Genomic DNA, 13036 nt, shown 5'->3' with positions numbered 1-13036 from the left:
TTTAAATGTGAATACATTAAATGACGCTGTAGTTAAATGCCACTACATTAAAGGAAAATTTTGTCCGGGCACCAAAAAAGAAACAAAGATGACAGATAACAGACGGGTTTAGGTAGTGAGTTTATTAAACAGTATCTATTAAATGCAACAGACATAATATAACCCAAACAGAAGCAACCAGAAATCCTGTTGCTTAGTGTTTTAAAAGTATGGCTAAAAATCTACAGCAAAAGTTATGTAAGAAAGTTAAATAATTTCTAGAGTTTTCTTGTGTATCTGATGAGTTAGTATGTTAGTATACATATTTTTTTTTTCCATGGAGTTGATTAGGATTCATGGGCTGGAAGACCACTTGGGTATGATACCATTATGATAACGATGATGATCAGAAAATGGCATTTTGGGGTGCCAAGACAGTCTTGATAGTTTGAATGTAATCTGGTCATTATTAGTCAGCATGGTTACAAGCTGTGATCTGTGATCAGGTTGGTGTTGATGTCAGACTTTTAATGAAACTAGTAAAGCAACATTCATAAGGACATAGAATTTATGCCTATTCGTGACGTTAATCACCAACAATTGCTTAGTAGTAAAATGTTAGGGCTGGAAACTGTCAGGGATGTAGTAACTAATACCAGCATTGGATACGCTTCTGTGGCCTGAGCTACTGGTCGTACGATCACTTGTGTGACCCTTTTCAAGCACTGATACCATAATCTGTTGTATTTCATGGAGTTTGGGTACATCAGTTTAGGTGGTTTTGAATTGGGAAGGGTTTTTTGAATGGATGTAATAAAATGACTTGTTCATATGACCCAAGGAAAACTCTCCACACCAACCCACAAAAAACTAGACCATTGAAACACTTGGAATCTTTCTCTTTAAGAGTGTCCATGAGTATAGTATAGATACTATACACTGTAGTTTAAAAAATGTAAGTTTCAATTCACTCATTTATAAAGAAATTACCTCTAAGAAACTCACTTTGTAGGGAATTATCTGGCTCACTTAACAACACTGGAATACATTTTTCCAGAAATGAAAGTGATAGTCTGAACTTCATTCTCAAACTTGTAGATTTGAAGACTAGGCTCCAAAAAGTGTATTTCAAGCTTACTGAAAAAGAAGTAACTCTGTTGAGTTTACTTTCCTCAATTAATCCTAATAGGATAAAGAAAGTACTATAGACTGACATTATTGAATTGTAGGGCAAAGTAGTACTAAAAACTAAACATGACAATATTGAAGTAGCAGAATTCTAACAGTGCAAGTATTCTATTCATGTTTGGAGCACAAAGTAGAGGACTAGACATGGACATTTGGTACAGAAGAAAACGTGTCAGATACCCAGATTTATATTAAAGAAGAAATGATTTATAAAAAGAAAGTTTTGCCTAATTATTAAATACTGTTTGCTCTCAATTTGCATTTTTAGATAAATTTAGATTTAGATTTTTATATGAATTTAAGATTTTCATAAATCAGGATAAAAAATAAAGCCCGTGTGCTAATTTTTCTTAAATCCAGCCCACCTCACTCATCTCTGTGACTTGCCTGCTGCATGGGTGGGCATCTTTCAAACCCCTAGCCTGGGGATCCCTGAACCTGAGGGAAGACTGGCTTCTGCACAGCATGTGGCTGATGCAAGAGTTTAAATATCTGAGTTCAGAAGCAGAAACGCAGGACACTCCCACTGCATGGGCAAGTGTCCGTGGACCGTGCCACCGGAAGCTACGTCTTTAATACTGGGTGCCACAGACATTCAGAGCCTGGAGCTGACTTTTGAGAGTCTCAGCTCCCCCTGTGCCTGGCCTCAAAACCAGGACTGAGCCTCAGCACTTTTGTACTGAGCTAGCCCTGAGCCACAGGAATCCTTTTTGAATGAGAAATGGAGGCTCTCAAGAGGGAGATACTTGACTTCCTATTAATAGGACAAGTTGGGGCCTCAGTGATTGATTGACACAATAAAGGATAGATTAATTTATATTTTCGTTTTTAGTACATCTCAGTAATAGGATTGGATTCATCCTAACTCCTGATTTGTGACACACCACTGTCATTGACCCATGCATGGTTTCTTTTAGTGTCTGGCTGGATGCATTTATTTAACAATTTTTTTTTTTAAAGATTTTATTTATCTATTTGAGAGAGAGAGAACGAGAGACAGAAAGCAGGAGAGGGAGGAGGGTCAGAGGGAGAAGCAGACCCCCCGCCGAGCAGGGAGCCCGATGCGGGACTCGATCCCGGGACTCCAGGATCATGACCTGAGCCGAAGGCAGTCGCCCAACCAACTGAGCCACCCAGGCGCCCTGAGGATGCATTTATTTAATCACTCAGCGCTCTGAAAGCATTCATTCTCTAAGTTCCATATTGAAGAAGACTAAACACCTCAATGAACCCTACTCATAGGAGAAGTAAAAGAAGGGCGTGCAGACAGGACAACCAGCATTTACGGAGCACCTCCTGCTTGCCAGGCACTACGAGGGGCCCTTTGCAAACATTTTCTATGTAATTCTCCCAGAGGTGTCCCTGGCAATCCGAGGCAGGCCAATGGCGGTTCATCCTTCCTACCCGTGGCCCTTTCCCACTACCGTAAACCGACCAGTCAGACCTAGAATCCTTGTGAATGACAAGAACACTTCAGTGCAATATTCTCAGGTCGTTGGGGCGGCGGGTGGGGGGAGCTGGGAGGGGGGTTGGTGTTGGGTAGTTTTCAATTTTCACAGCTGCACTTTCAAATCTCATTAAAACAGCTTTTTGTGGTTATTTGCAGAGTTGAAATCAACAGTGAGTCAGCAAATAAGCAGACACAGCAGGTTGCCTCTCTTGGCAGGTCTAATAAGGGACCTACAAAGTACACTGAGAAAGAAAAACGTGGCTTCGGAGTTCAAGCATGTGAGCCCCTTTGTAAAGATTGTCTTCCGTAAATCCTGGCTGATCTTTATATGTGAATGACTTTGAAAGAAAAAGGAGGCTCTTTCTTCTCCCCCATCGCTAGCAGTGTTTGCACTGGCCGAAGTATCAGATGGGTGGATTGCTAACAAGTTTGGAAATGTCTGTTAGTATCTGATGTAACCAGTGGCCTGAAGAATATTTTTTTTTTTTTTTCATGCTCTGGATTAGAAGAAATCTCTTTTCGATTTCGAGCTGCCCTCAGTCCCTGAGCTGGCCCTTACCTAGGGTTTTAAAAGATTTTCTTAACATCTGGCTGGAAGAACTATGAGGAAATAGTACAGTGGCTCCATATTAATTGCAGGTCTGCTCTGGACAAGGGACTGGGGTGGGTGCTGCGGACTCAGACAGGGCCCTTCCCTCAGGTGGCTCTCAGGCCCCTGCCAGAAGGAGGACAGGGCTCTGAACATCGGAATTCAACGGCGAGAGAAAGAAGGGTCAGTAGAAGTGCAAGGCAGGGACGAGTCCTGAGAAAGGAGTTGATGGTCAATGCGCTCTTTAGGATACGATCCGGAACTAGGCGTGCAAAGGCCCCTCTGTGAGCTCAAGGAGGGAGGACGGGGCCACTGCTGGCGTGCAGATGGGAGGAAGGCGACTGGACAAGGAGGCAGGGAGAAGATTCTCTTAGGTTAGAAGCACTGTAAAAAGAGGACATGGGAGGACATCTCAAAGCCAGATACAAGGAGAGCAAGACGTCACCCCTGCTGGACCCCCCACCCCCAGGGCTACAGCCACCCCCTGACCTTGACCCCCTTCCTTTGCAACTTCAGCCACATCCTCGGAGCTCCCAGGCTCCGACTGCATCAGCAGGAGGCCACTTCTGCCTGTCTTCCCCCTTTCCCCTTCTTTCTTCTTCCCTAGCAGCCAGGTCTGGGCACAGTAAGGACTAACTTACTAAAATGACCGAAATGACTAAATGAGTAATGACCCAACCGATTTGCTTCTTAGGGGACTGTCTCTGAGGGTGGCACTCTGTCACGCCACAGCAGGCGAGTAGGAAGACGTTTGAGGACTTGGAAGTGTGAGTTCTTAGAAGAGCCCCTCAGGGCGCCCAGTATGGAAACTTCCTAAATCATCCCCGACAGGCAGACAGGCCTCTGTCTTGGCAGCGCCGGGTCCCTCCTGCCTGCAGGTGACGCAGACACCAGCCTTACGTGGGGTCTTTATTTCAGGTCTCTACCTCGGTAGCATGCAAGGGGATTAAGGTGACTCAAGGGCACAAAGCCCCTCTTCAGGCCTGGGGCCGCGGTGGGGGGCGGGGGTGGCGGTCCCCGGGTCAGGGAGACCTTGCCCAGGCGGCGGGGAGAACAAGCTGCTACTCAGGCCGGCTGGCTGTTTACATCAGGGACAAGGGCGCTCCCCACCAGCTGCCGCTGCCGCCCCGACGGTGGCGGGAAAGCTGCTGACAGCCCGCGGGAGGATAATGCGGGCATTCATGGCCCGCAGCTGCTCCCCGCCGCAAGCTCACGGGGCAGAGGGGAGCGCACCAAGTGGGAATGCAGAAGGCGGGGGAGGGACGCGCCAGGGCATCGGCTGCCAGGGAAGGTGAACTTTTCTTGCCCAGCCTGTTTAAATCTCTAATGAGGCTAGTTAAACATTTCTAGCATTTCCAAATACTCTTCTTGATTTCCCCCACCGAGCTGCCTGCTAAGAAAGGGCGGACAGACCCAATACCCTCGAATCAAAGGATGCAGTTCAACCTTTTTTTTTTTGCCCTGTGAAGATGAGCTGGGTCAGTGATTCTGGGATGTACTGATAAGACAGTCCCGGATGGGGAATGAGACCTCGGGTCTATTCCCAGCCTTATGACCGTGGCCGTGACCCTGGCGCAGTTATGTAACTGTTCCCGGGCTACTGTGTCCTCACCCTTTAAAATGGACATCATGCAACCGTCCTACCTGCTTCACCCAGTGGCTGTAAGGATGAAATGACAAAAAAAAACCACAAAAAAAACCCAACAACCATAAATCATGTTATACACGAGAGGCCAATAAGGCTTTGAGAGCCGGGATGGGCAAGCGTGCCCACAAAAGGCCCCCTAGTAAATTCTTTAGGCTTTGTGTATCACATAAGGTCTCCGTTACTTTTTCTTCTCCGTGGATTTTTTTGCAACCCTTTAAAAATGTAAAACTCATTTCAGCTCCTGGGTTGCACAAAAACCCACCCTGGGCAGCATTTGGAGCATAGGGAAGAGTTTGCCAACCTCTGCTAGAGACAGAGGGCAGGTGAGGGCCCGAGGTCGGGTCAGCCCTCCAGTGGTTGTGATACATCTAAATATAAATAAGTATTAATAAATAAATGAGGGCGCCTGGGTGGCTCAGTTGGTTAAGCGACTGCCTTCGGCTCAGGTCATGATCCTGGAGTCCCTGGATCGAGTCCCGCATCAGGCTCCCTGCTCAGCGGGGAGTCTGCTTCTCCCTCTGACCCTCCTCCCTCTCATGCTCTCTGTCTCTCATTCTCTCTGTCTCAAATAAATAAATAAAATCTTAAAAAAAAAAAAAAAGAGGGGGCGCCTGGGTGGCTCAGTCGGTTAAGCGACTGCCTTCGGCTCAGGTCAGGATCCTGGAGTCCCGGGATCGAGTCCCGCATCGGGCTCCCTGCTCGGCGGGGAGTCTGCTTCTCCCTCTGATCCTCCCCCCTCTCATGTGCTCTCTGTCTCTCTCATTCTCTCTGTCTCAAATAAATAAATAAAATCTTTAAAAAAAAAATTAAAAATAAATAAATAAATAAATAAATGATATATCAGTAGTATATGACTACAAATAAATATACGTATCCGTTGTCTTTCTTGGAACCTCCGCTAGTGAACTTCCTTGAACCTAAGGCCATCTTGGTCAAGAGCTGCTAGAATCTCTTGCCGCTCACGGAGCTCTTCCTTGCCTAGACTAGAGCATCCATGCTGACTTGCTTAGGAGCCTTCAACCGGAGGCCGGCCTTCAGCCTCAACTTGACTTAAGAGGTTCACTGGGCCCTTGTACTAACAAAACCCTGTGCAGACCATCCTGCCTATCAAGCTAATGCTGCCCGGGCATAGCACCTGCAGGAAAAATGGGGTGAAGGACTTTATCTGGGGGCAACTACTACCCATGTAAGAAGCAGTTCGTGTTGCTTGTGACAACTGGAGCACAACGGGACTTTGTTGACAATGCGTTTTGAAGTTGTGTCATTATTTCTCCTGTAATACCCTAATGAGATCAGCGGACGTTATCCCTCTCGTTTGCAAAGAGGAGACTATTTAAACATAGTACTCGAGGCGCTAGGGTCAACTTTCACGATTGGGTGGAGCGATGGTTTCTCGTTCCTTCCGCCTCTGATGAGGTGTCGGGTCCCCGCTTCCCCTTGCCTGTCCCTTTCCTCTGCCCTTGTCCTCATTTCTTGTTTGAAGACATTAGCAGAGCTGCAGAATGTGGGCTGGATGAGAATGGCAGAGCACAAAGAATGTTTGCTTCATTCTCTTCCCTTCTGAAGAATTTCCAAATTAAAACTGCAGATCAGTATCCTTATCTAGCCCAGAAGAACGAAAGCGGCCCGATTTCAGATGTTACCCATACAAGAAAGAGGCAGTGCTGACCTGATAAATTTTGCTTTGGTTGGTCCTCTGTGGAGATAGGAGGAAGTAGGTGCAGCACTTTGGAACCAGTTTCTGAGATAGCAACCATCTCGTACCTTCTTTTGACAGAGGGGGATATGGAGAGCCAGAAAGGGTGTGAGCTTTTCAGGAAGATGACTGGTGCTCAGAGCTAAGACCTGCACTGCTGTCTGATTCTGTTCAGTCCATTGTCTGCCACGTCCCGTTGTTGCCCAGGATGTCAGTTGCCCTGATGGTCACAGCCCCACAAGCTACGCCTCAGGTGTGTCGTTTCAGTTTTATGACCTTGGGAAGTCTTTTTCCACTTCAGATGAGGATCGCTATCATTTCTAATTCAATCCCATGTTTTCCCTCTGAATGATCTTGTCATTTTGTTAGCACACAGGGCCAAAAGTTCAACACTACTGTTCTAACAGTACACGGAGTAAAGCTCTCCTCTGCAGAGGAGAGTTCTAGGCTTCGAACGCAGGCCATTGCAAACATAGACCAAGGATCTTATAAATGCCTGCCCCTCGTCACAAGAGGGGAAGTGTAGATGGCTTAGGATGAATCTGGCATCCTCCTGGGCAGACCATCCCAAGGCACCCATCGTAGAGATGGCAGTCCTCTGCACCGTTTTCAGGTGTGAAGGAAAATACTTTGGAAGTGAAAAGCTAGCTGATGAGTAAGCACATACAGGGAGTAGAAGGGAAGGTATACCACCGCCCCCCCCCCCCCGAGAAACAGCTGACTTCCTTCTTCCTACTTCATATTCCATTACTCCTATAGAGAAGATAGGTAAGAACACATTTGAGGGGAATATAGTTTGTCAAAACATCTCACAACTCCCACTAACTTCAGGATAAAATCCAAACTTATTGGTGTGGCAGACAAGGTCTTCCACGATTTGATCTCAACCTTCCCTTCCAAGCCCCATCTTCTGTCACTCCCCACATACCCCACCAGCCTCTGAGAATTTCTTGTCACTCTTCAAATGTACTATATTCTTTTTTTTACCTTTTTGCTTTTGCCTATGTTTTCCCCTGTGCCTGGAGGGCCCTTTTTCTTTTCTGTGACATGATGAACTTCTACTCATCCTTCAAGACCCAGCTCAAATGGTCCTTGTGAAGCCTTTCCTGACTCTCCCAGGCAGTTACTTCTTTTCTCTCTCCTCCATTAAGGTCTTGTGCAAACTTCTATGATGGCCCATATGACTCTCAAAGAGTTATTTACTTATGTATTTATCTTCTCCATTAGTCTGAGAGAGCTCCTCATCTGTAGGAGCCGTGACTACTTATTATTACCCTCTGAGCCTAGCCCAGTGCCTGGCCATCATAGTGGCTAAGAAATGTTGAGTGAGTGAATGAATGTCCTGGAACTAGGTTTTGTAAGGCTTTGATGACCCAGCAAACTGATTTAATCTCAGCTCTCCTCAGTGGTGTCCACTGTGGGATGCTCAACATGACCCACCGGAGTAGAAAATATTAGAACTCCTATAGTAATTTATGTTTGTCAGAAATTAACAACGAAAGGAAGCTTTTCTAATATTTCCTATGGATCATTAGTAGCACATGTATTTAACTTATAAATACATATATACATTAATTTGCATTTAAAGCCCTGGAGGTCACTCTTTTAAGCAATGGGAAGTCATTGAAAAATTCTAAACAGGGACAAGCACAAAAAGCACCAGTGTGTAGGAGAATTGATCTTGTAGACTGGAGAGAGGTAGGGCCACCAATCAATATGGAAAGCAGAACAGTGACCCCTACACAAGAGATAAGAAGAGACTAGGCAAGAGTAGGGGCTGTAGAAATAAGGAAAAAAGGGAGGGTCTGCTAACGAATTACACCTCCATTATCATCACGACATCAGCGGGACCGGGGTGACATATCAGCTAATAGTAAGCAGGAAGAGTCAGAGCCCCACAGAGACCCTAACGTGTAGTCATAACCTGAGGCAGCAGGTGGAACTCGAAGGTGAAGATGGAATACTTGGCCCCAGGCTTAGATTCTATAAAGTGACGCTTAAAAAAAAAAAAAGGAATTTCTCCACTTGTTTGAAGGGGCAACCCACCGGGCTTGTCGGATCCCAGATGGGGCTTCTTGATAGACTATTTATAGCCTCAGGCGGCTGCAGCAACATTGTGCAATTGCTGTGCAGGAGGGCCTGTCTGAGCCACTGCTGGGTGAGTGACCGACTTTTGGCTGCTTCCTGTTGGCTTAGGAAAGAACAGAAGAAGGTGGATTTGTTTGTCCGTTGAGCAACCCACTATTGCCATGCCTCTGTCTGTCTCCCTTTAAACATTAACCACCTCTTAAAACATTTGTGTTTCGTGCCCAAGGCCAAGAGGGCCCCCAAGAGAAAGGAGAGGAGAAGGTAGGGGAAGAGATGGGAGGGGGGGAGGGGAATGCTCCCTACATCCAGAATTTATTCATTCCACAAACATGGGTGAAGTGTCCACGGTGACCATGCACCACCCGAGGCCCAGGGTCTGAGAGCTGAGTCGAGCATGACTCCCATCCTCAGAGACTCAGAGACTAGCAGAGGAGACAGAGAAGTAAACGCAAAGCAAGAGAAAGGATAAACCCTGTGCTCTCTCTGGGCCTCTCTACTCTGCATCTGCAGGTACCAGAGAAGGTTGCAGGGGAAAGAGGGAGGAGGCCCTCAGAGACCAGAAAGTTTCCAGGCTTTTTGTCCCCAGGGCAGTGACTCTCAAACTGTAATGCATACAACATGCCCTGGAAGAGTTGTTTGAAAGGCAGCTTCTGGTTCAGCAACTCGGCTTCAGTGGGTCTGGGGCGGGGCCCAGGGCTCTGCATTAGCTGGGCTCCCGGAGGAAATTCAGAGTTAGGTGGCCTGGAACCACTAAGGGATGTTGCCCTTCCAGAGCAAAAGCCTGGGTCTGGAGCTGCCCATCAGGAAGCCAGTGCACCAGAGGCTGATGGAAGAAACTGGAAGAAGAAAGAAAGAGGGAGCATGCGAGACCATTAACAGCAGACAATGGGGAGAAGGAGGAAATCTGGCAGGTGGGGGAGAGAAAAGGAATGCCTCTGTAAGGAGAAGTGAGGGACAATGAGCGGGGCCTGGGGCCGCACGGGTGACCGGGGACCATGATTTTTGGTCTTTGTCCTGGGAACTCGATGACTTACCTAAGCAAGCACAGAGTGATGAGCAGAGCCTTGGGCATGAAGAGCCCCTGTGGACACAGCCTTCATTTTGTCTTTCTTCCTGATGCCCTGGCTGCGGCATATCGTTTTGTTCAACTGGTGAGGCTGGATACAGCCATGGGCCAGGGAACGGGAGGCTGCTCTCGGGAAGATGCACTCATTGACACTGTCTTCAGTGACTTCCCTGGTTCTGGGCAGCTCTGTCTAGCTGCACCCACCCTCACACGCCCCCGTCTAGTCTCCCCCAGAGCAGCGTCCAGCTGGCTACCTGGGAAGGCGGCAGTGGACCAACCTACACGAGGAGTGCGCTCTGATGGCCACGGGCCATTTTCCCCAGTGGTCTACAGATCTCGCTCCTCATCCTGATCGTGTCAAGATTGTTTTCTTTCTTGAACCGGTTTTAGGCTGAAATCAGAGCCCTTGGGGTGTGGTTGCCCTAACTGTAGCGCCATTTGCTTCCTCTGCGGCATCAGGTAGGATGCTCCTGTTTATCCTGGCACCGTGCCGAAAGCCAGCTTTCCCTCACCCATCTCCCTTCCTCATCCTTTAAGCTCCTGCCCTGGTGTCACCTTCCTGTGACCTTCCTGAACCATCCCCTTTCCCATTGGAAGTCCTAATCGTATGGACTCTGTTCGGCTGTGCCTCAACCATTCGACTCCAAGGTCCGGTGATCGAGTCTCACAGGAGTCACTAGAACAAATGGTCAGGAATTCAGGCTGACCTGAGCCAGCCACTCAGCACTGCCACCTCCCAGGGTGACCTCGGGCAAGTTGCTTCATTGTCCTAAGTCCTGGTTTCCTTGCCTAGAAAATGGGCAGGGGGCGCCTGGCTGGCTCAGTCAGTAGAGCATGTGACTCTGATCTCAGGGTCGTGAGTTCAAGCCCCACGCTGGGCGTTGAGCCTACATTAAAAATAAATAAATGAAGTAAAATAAAATAGGCAAACATTCGTACTTACTCTTGAGGTTAAATAAGCTAATACTTGGCACAGCGCCTGGAAAGCCGTAGCCCTCAATAAATGTCAGTCTTCTCATTGTTCCTATTTATATCCTTACTTTTAATGTAATCCCCATGGACTTAGTACCGAGTAGGTGTTTAATGATGTTTATTGAGTTCGCAATTAAGATATGTATCCTCATCTCTGGATCTGTTGATGAGTCCGTTTTAAGGAGTGGGCAACTCAATGTTTTCCCGTAATTCTTCAATATTTGGTGGTGGTTCCTCTGTACGAGGATTGGTTTCTAAATAAGTGGCATTATCTAGATAAGCTCAGGCAGGATCTCCCACCCACTCTTCTTTTGTGTCCATTGCTTCAGCCTGTTCCTCTTACTTCTGTTCCCATCCTTGCATTTGCTGTCCTGCTTCTCAAGGAAGAAATCAGAAAATGATGGCGATCTAAAAGTACCTTAAACCGAGCCTAAGTTCTCCAGAGGAGAGTAGCTGCAGACGTCTATGAAATCTGTTATAGATGTTTGAATTCCACTTCCCCCGAGGTTGATGTCCACCTTGTGAGAAGAGACAGGAAGAGCTAAGTAAACTAGCTCTGAAGTCCTTTTTAATTGCAATCACCTGTGGTCTCCTTTTGCGCACAGCTGGATTTTTAGGCTTAAAAAAGGGAAAGCAGTTTTGTAAACAAACATCATGTAATGACTGGCTCCGACTCCCCGGTTTGGATCATCTCAGAAAGAAAGCACCATCTCCACTGCTTGCCCTGTTTGCTCCTTGCCTTCGCCACTGGCCTGGAATTACCAGGGGCTGTTTGCATGACTGAGCAGAATGTCTGGACACTTGATGGAGGTCCCTTGGAGTTCAGGAATTCTTAGGACAGTTAGCAAGGGTGGACTGAGTTCAGAATGAACCAAGCTATTCCTAGAGATCTTAATCAAATAATCAAAGGTTAATATGAAGAGGAAACATCATAAAAATGGGTGAAAAGCTGGTAACAAAAAATCTGTTAGCTTTCTTTCCTCTCTGGGAGAAGTTATGAGCCCCATCTATCCTGTGAAGGCTGAAGGTGTGCCATGTGTTCAGCCTGCCACCCACCCCACCCCACCCTGCCATGTGGTCCCTGAGCCAAGGAGAGACCCTGGGGATGTGGGAGGAACCCCATCCCCCACCCGGGCAGGTGGGCCTGGGTACTGTCCTTTGTCTTGTCTCTTCATCCATCTTCCATCCAGTGTGGCCCACTTGGAAAGCATTCTTCCTCTGCGCCATGTTTCTCATCTTCTCTTAATCCATTTTCTCCTTTTGAAAAGCATTTTTTAAAAATCTCATATATACCTCTCCCCACCCCCCTGAGGTTTTTCCTAGGCACCCCTGGGCCCAAGCCTGTCCTAACCCCCGCCCACTAGTGTGGTCAGCGCCGGCTTTGGTTCCTCCTTCTCACCATGCTCAGTTGGTTGCTGGCAAGCTTTTAAATCCAGACATTGTGCAGTCAAACACAGGGTCTAAATGAATCATCCATTCACGAGTGTTTTTTAAGCATCATCTACGTGCTGTCAAGCACTGTGAGAGCCCAGGGGCTCCCACGATACATGAAATTAATGCCCTCCCTGCCTTCAGGAAGCACCAGAAAGATACATGGACAATTTTAAACTGCTTGGCACTATCTAACACTAGGTACAGAGTCTTGTGGGACCTGGAGAAAGAAGCGACTAGCTCTGCGCCCCAGGGGGTTAGGGCAGATCTTGTAGGCGGAGGAGGGAAAGGACAGCCAGGAACAGGACACAGCCTGGGTGTTTTGAGGGGCAGGATTTGGAGGAAACATGGCTGATTAGGGAAAAGGCAGGTGGTTGGGGGGAACTGGAACACAATGCTGGAAAGTTATCGGCCATGATGTCGGGAAGCGGGGTTGCTGTCTGATGTGAAGGCAAGTTGAGGCATTTGGTCTTGATCCTGTTGGCAATGGTATAATAATCAGATAACTCGGCAAGGAACTGAAAAATAATATGAATTTTGGGTCTTCCAATATAAATATAAAACTACCTGTTTAGCCAGCATCCTAGGGGTAGTCGAGAAATTAGATGTCAAACGTGAGAAGAAATCAGTGGGAGAAACGCCTCCAAAGCAGCCAGGGAGTGGACTCTTGACCAGCAAAGCTGCTGTGGCAAGTAGGGATCTAATCATCCTAAAGCTTTAGCTTGCTGTTTTAAACTGCCCGGGCACCAAACTTGTTTTTGCTGCGCTTCTAGAATGGAACCAGCTCAGCTTCCTACGTGATACCACTATATTATAGCAAGAGATGATAAGTAATAGGATTTCTGTGAAAGTGCTTGCAACATACAGGATGTTCTACAGAAACATTGATAATGAGTACTGCAGTTTTCCATGTAACTACTCAGAGATCT

Source organism: Mirounga angustirostris, unplaced genomic scaffold, assembly GCF_029215605.1.
Source record: "Mirounga angustirostris isolate CCGP_5_RB_7025 unplaced genomic scaffold, mMirAng1.0.hap1 SCAF_2, whole genome shotgun sequence".
NCBI lineage: Eukaryota > Metazoa > Chordata > Mammalia > Carnivora > Phocidae > Mirounga > Mirounga angustirostris.
This window is presented reverse-complemented; position numbering follows the sequence as displayed.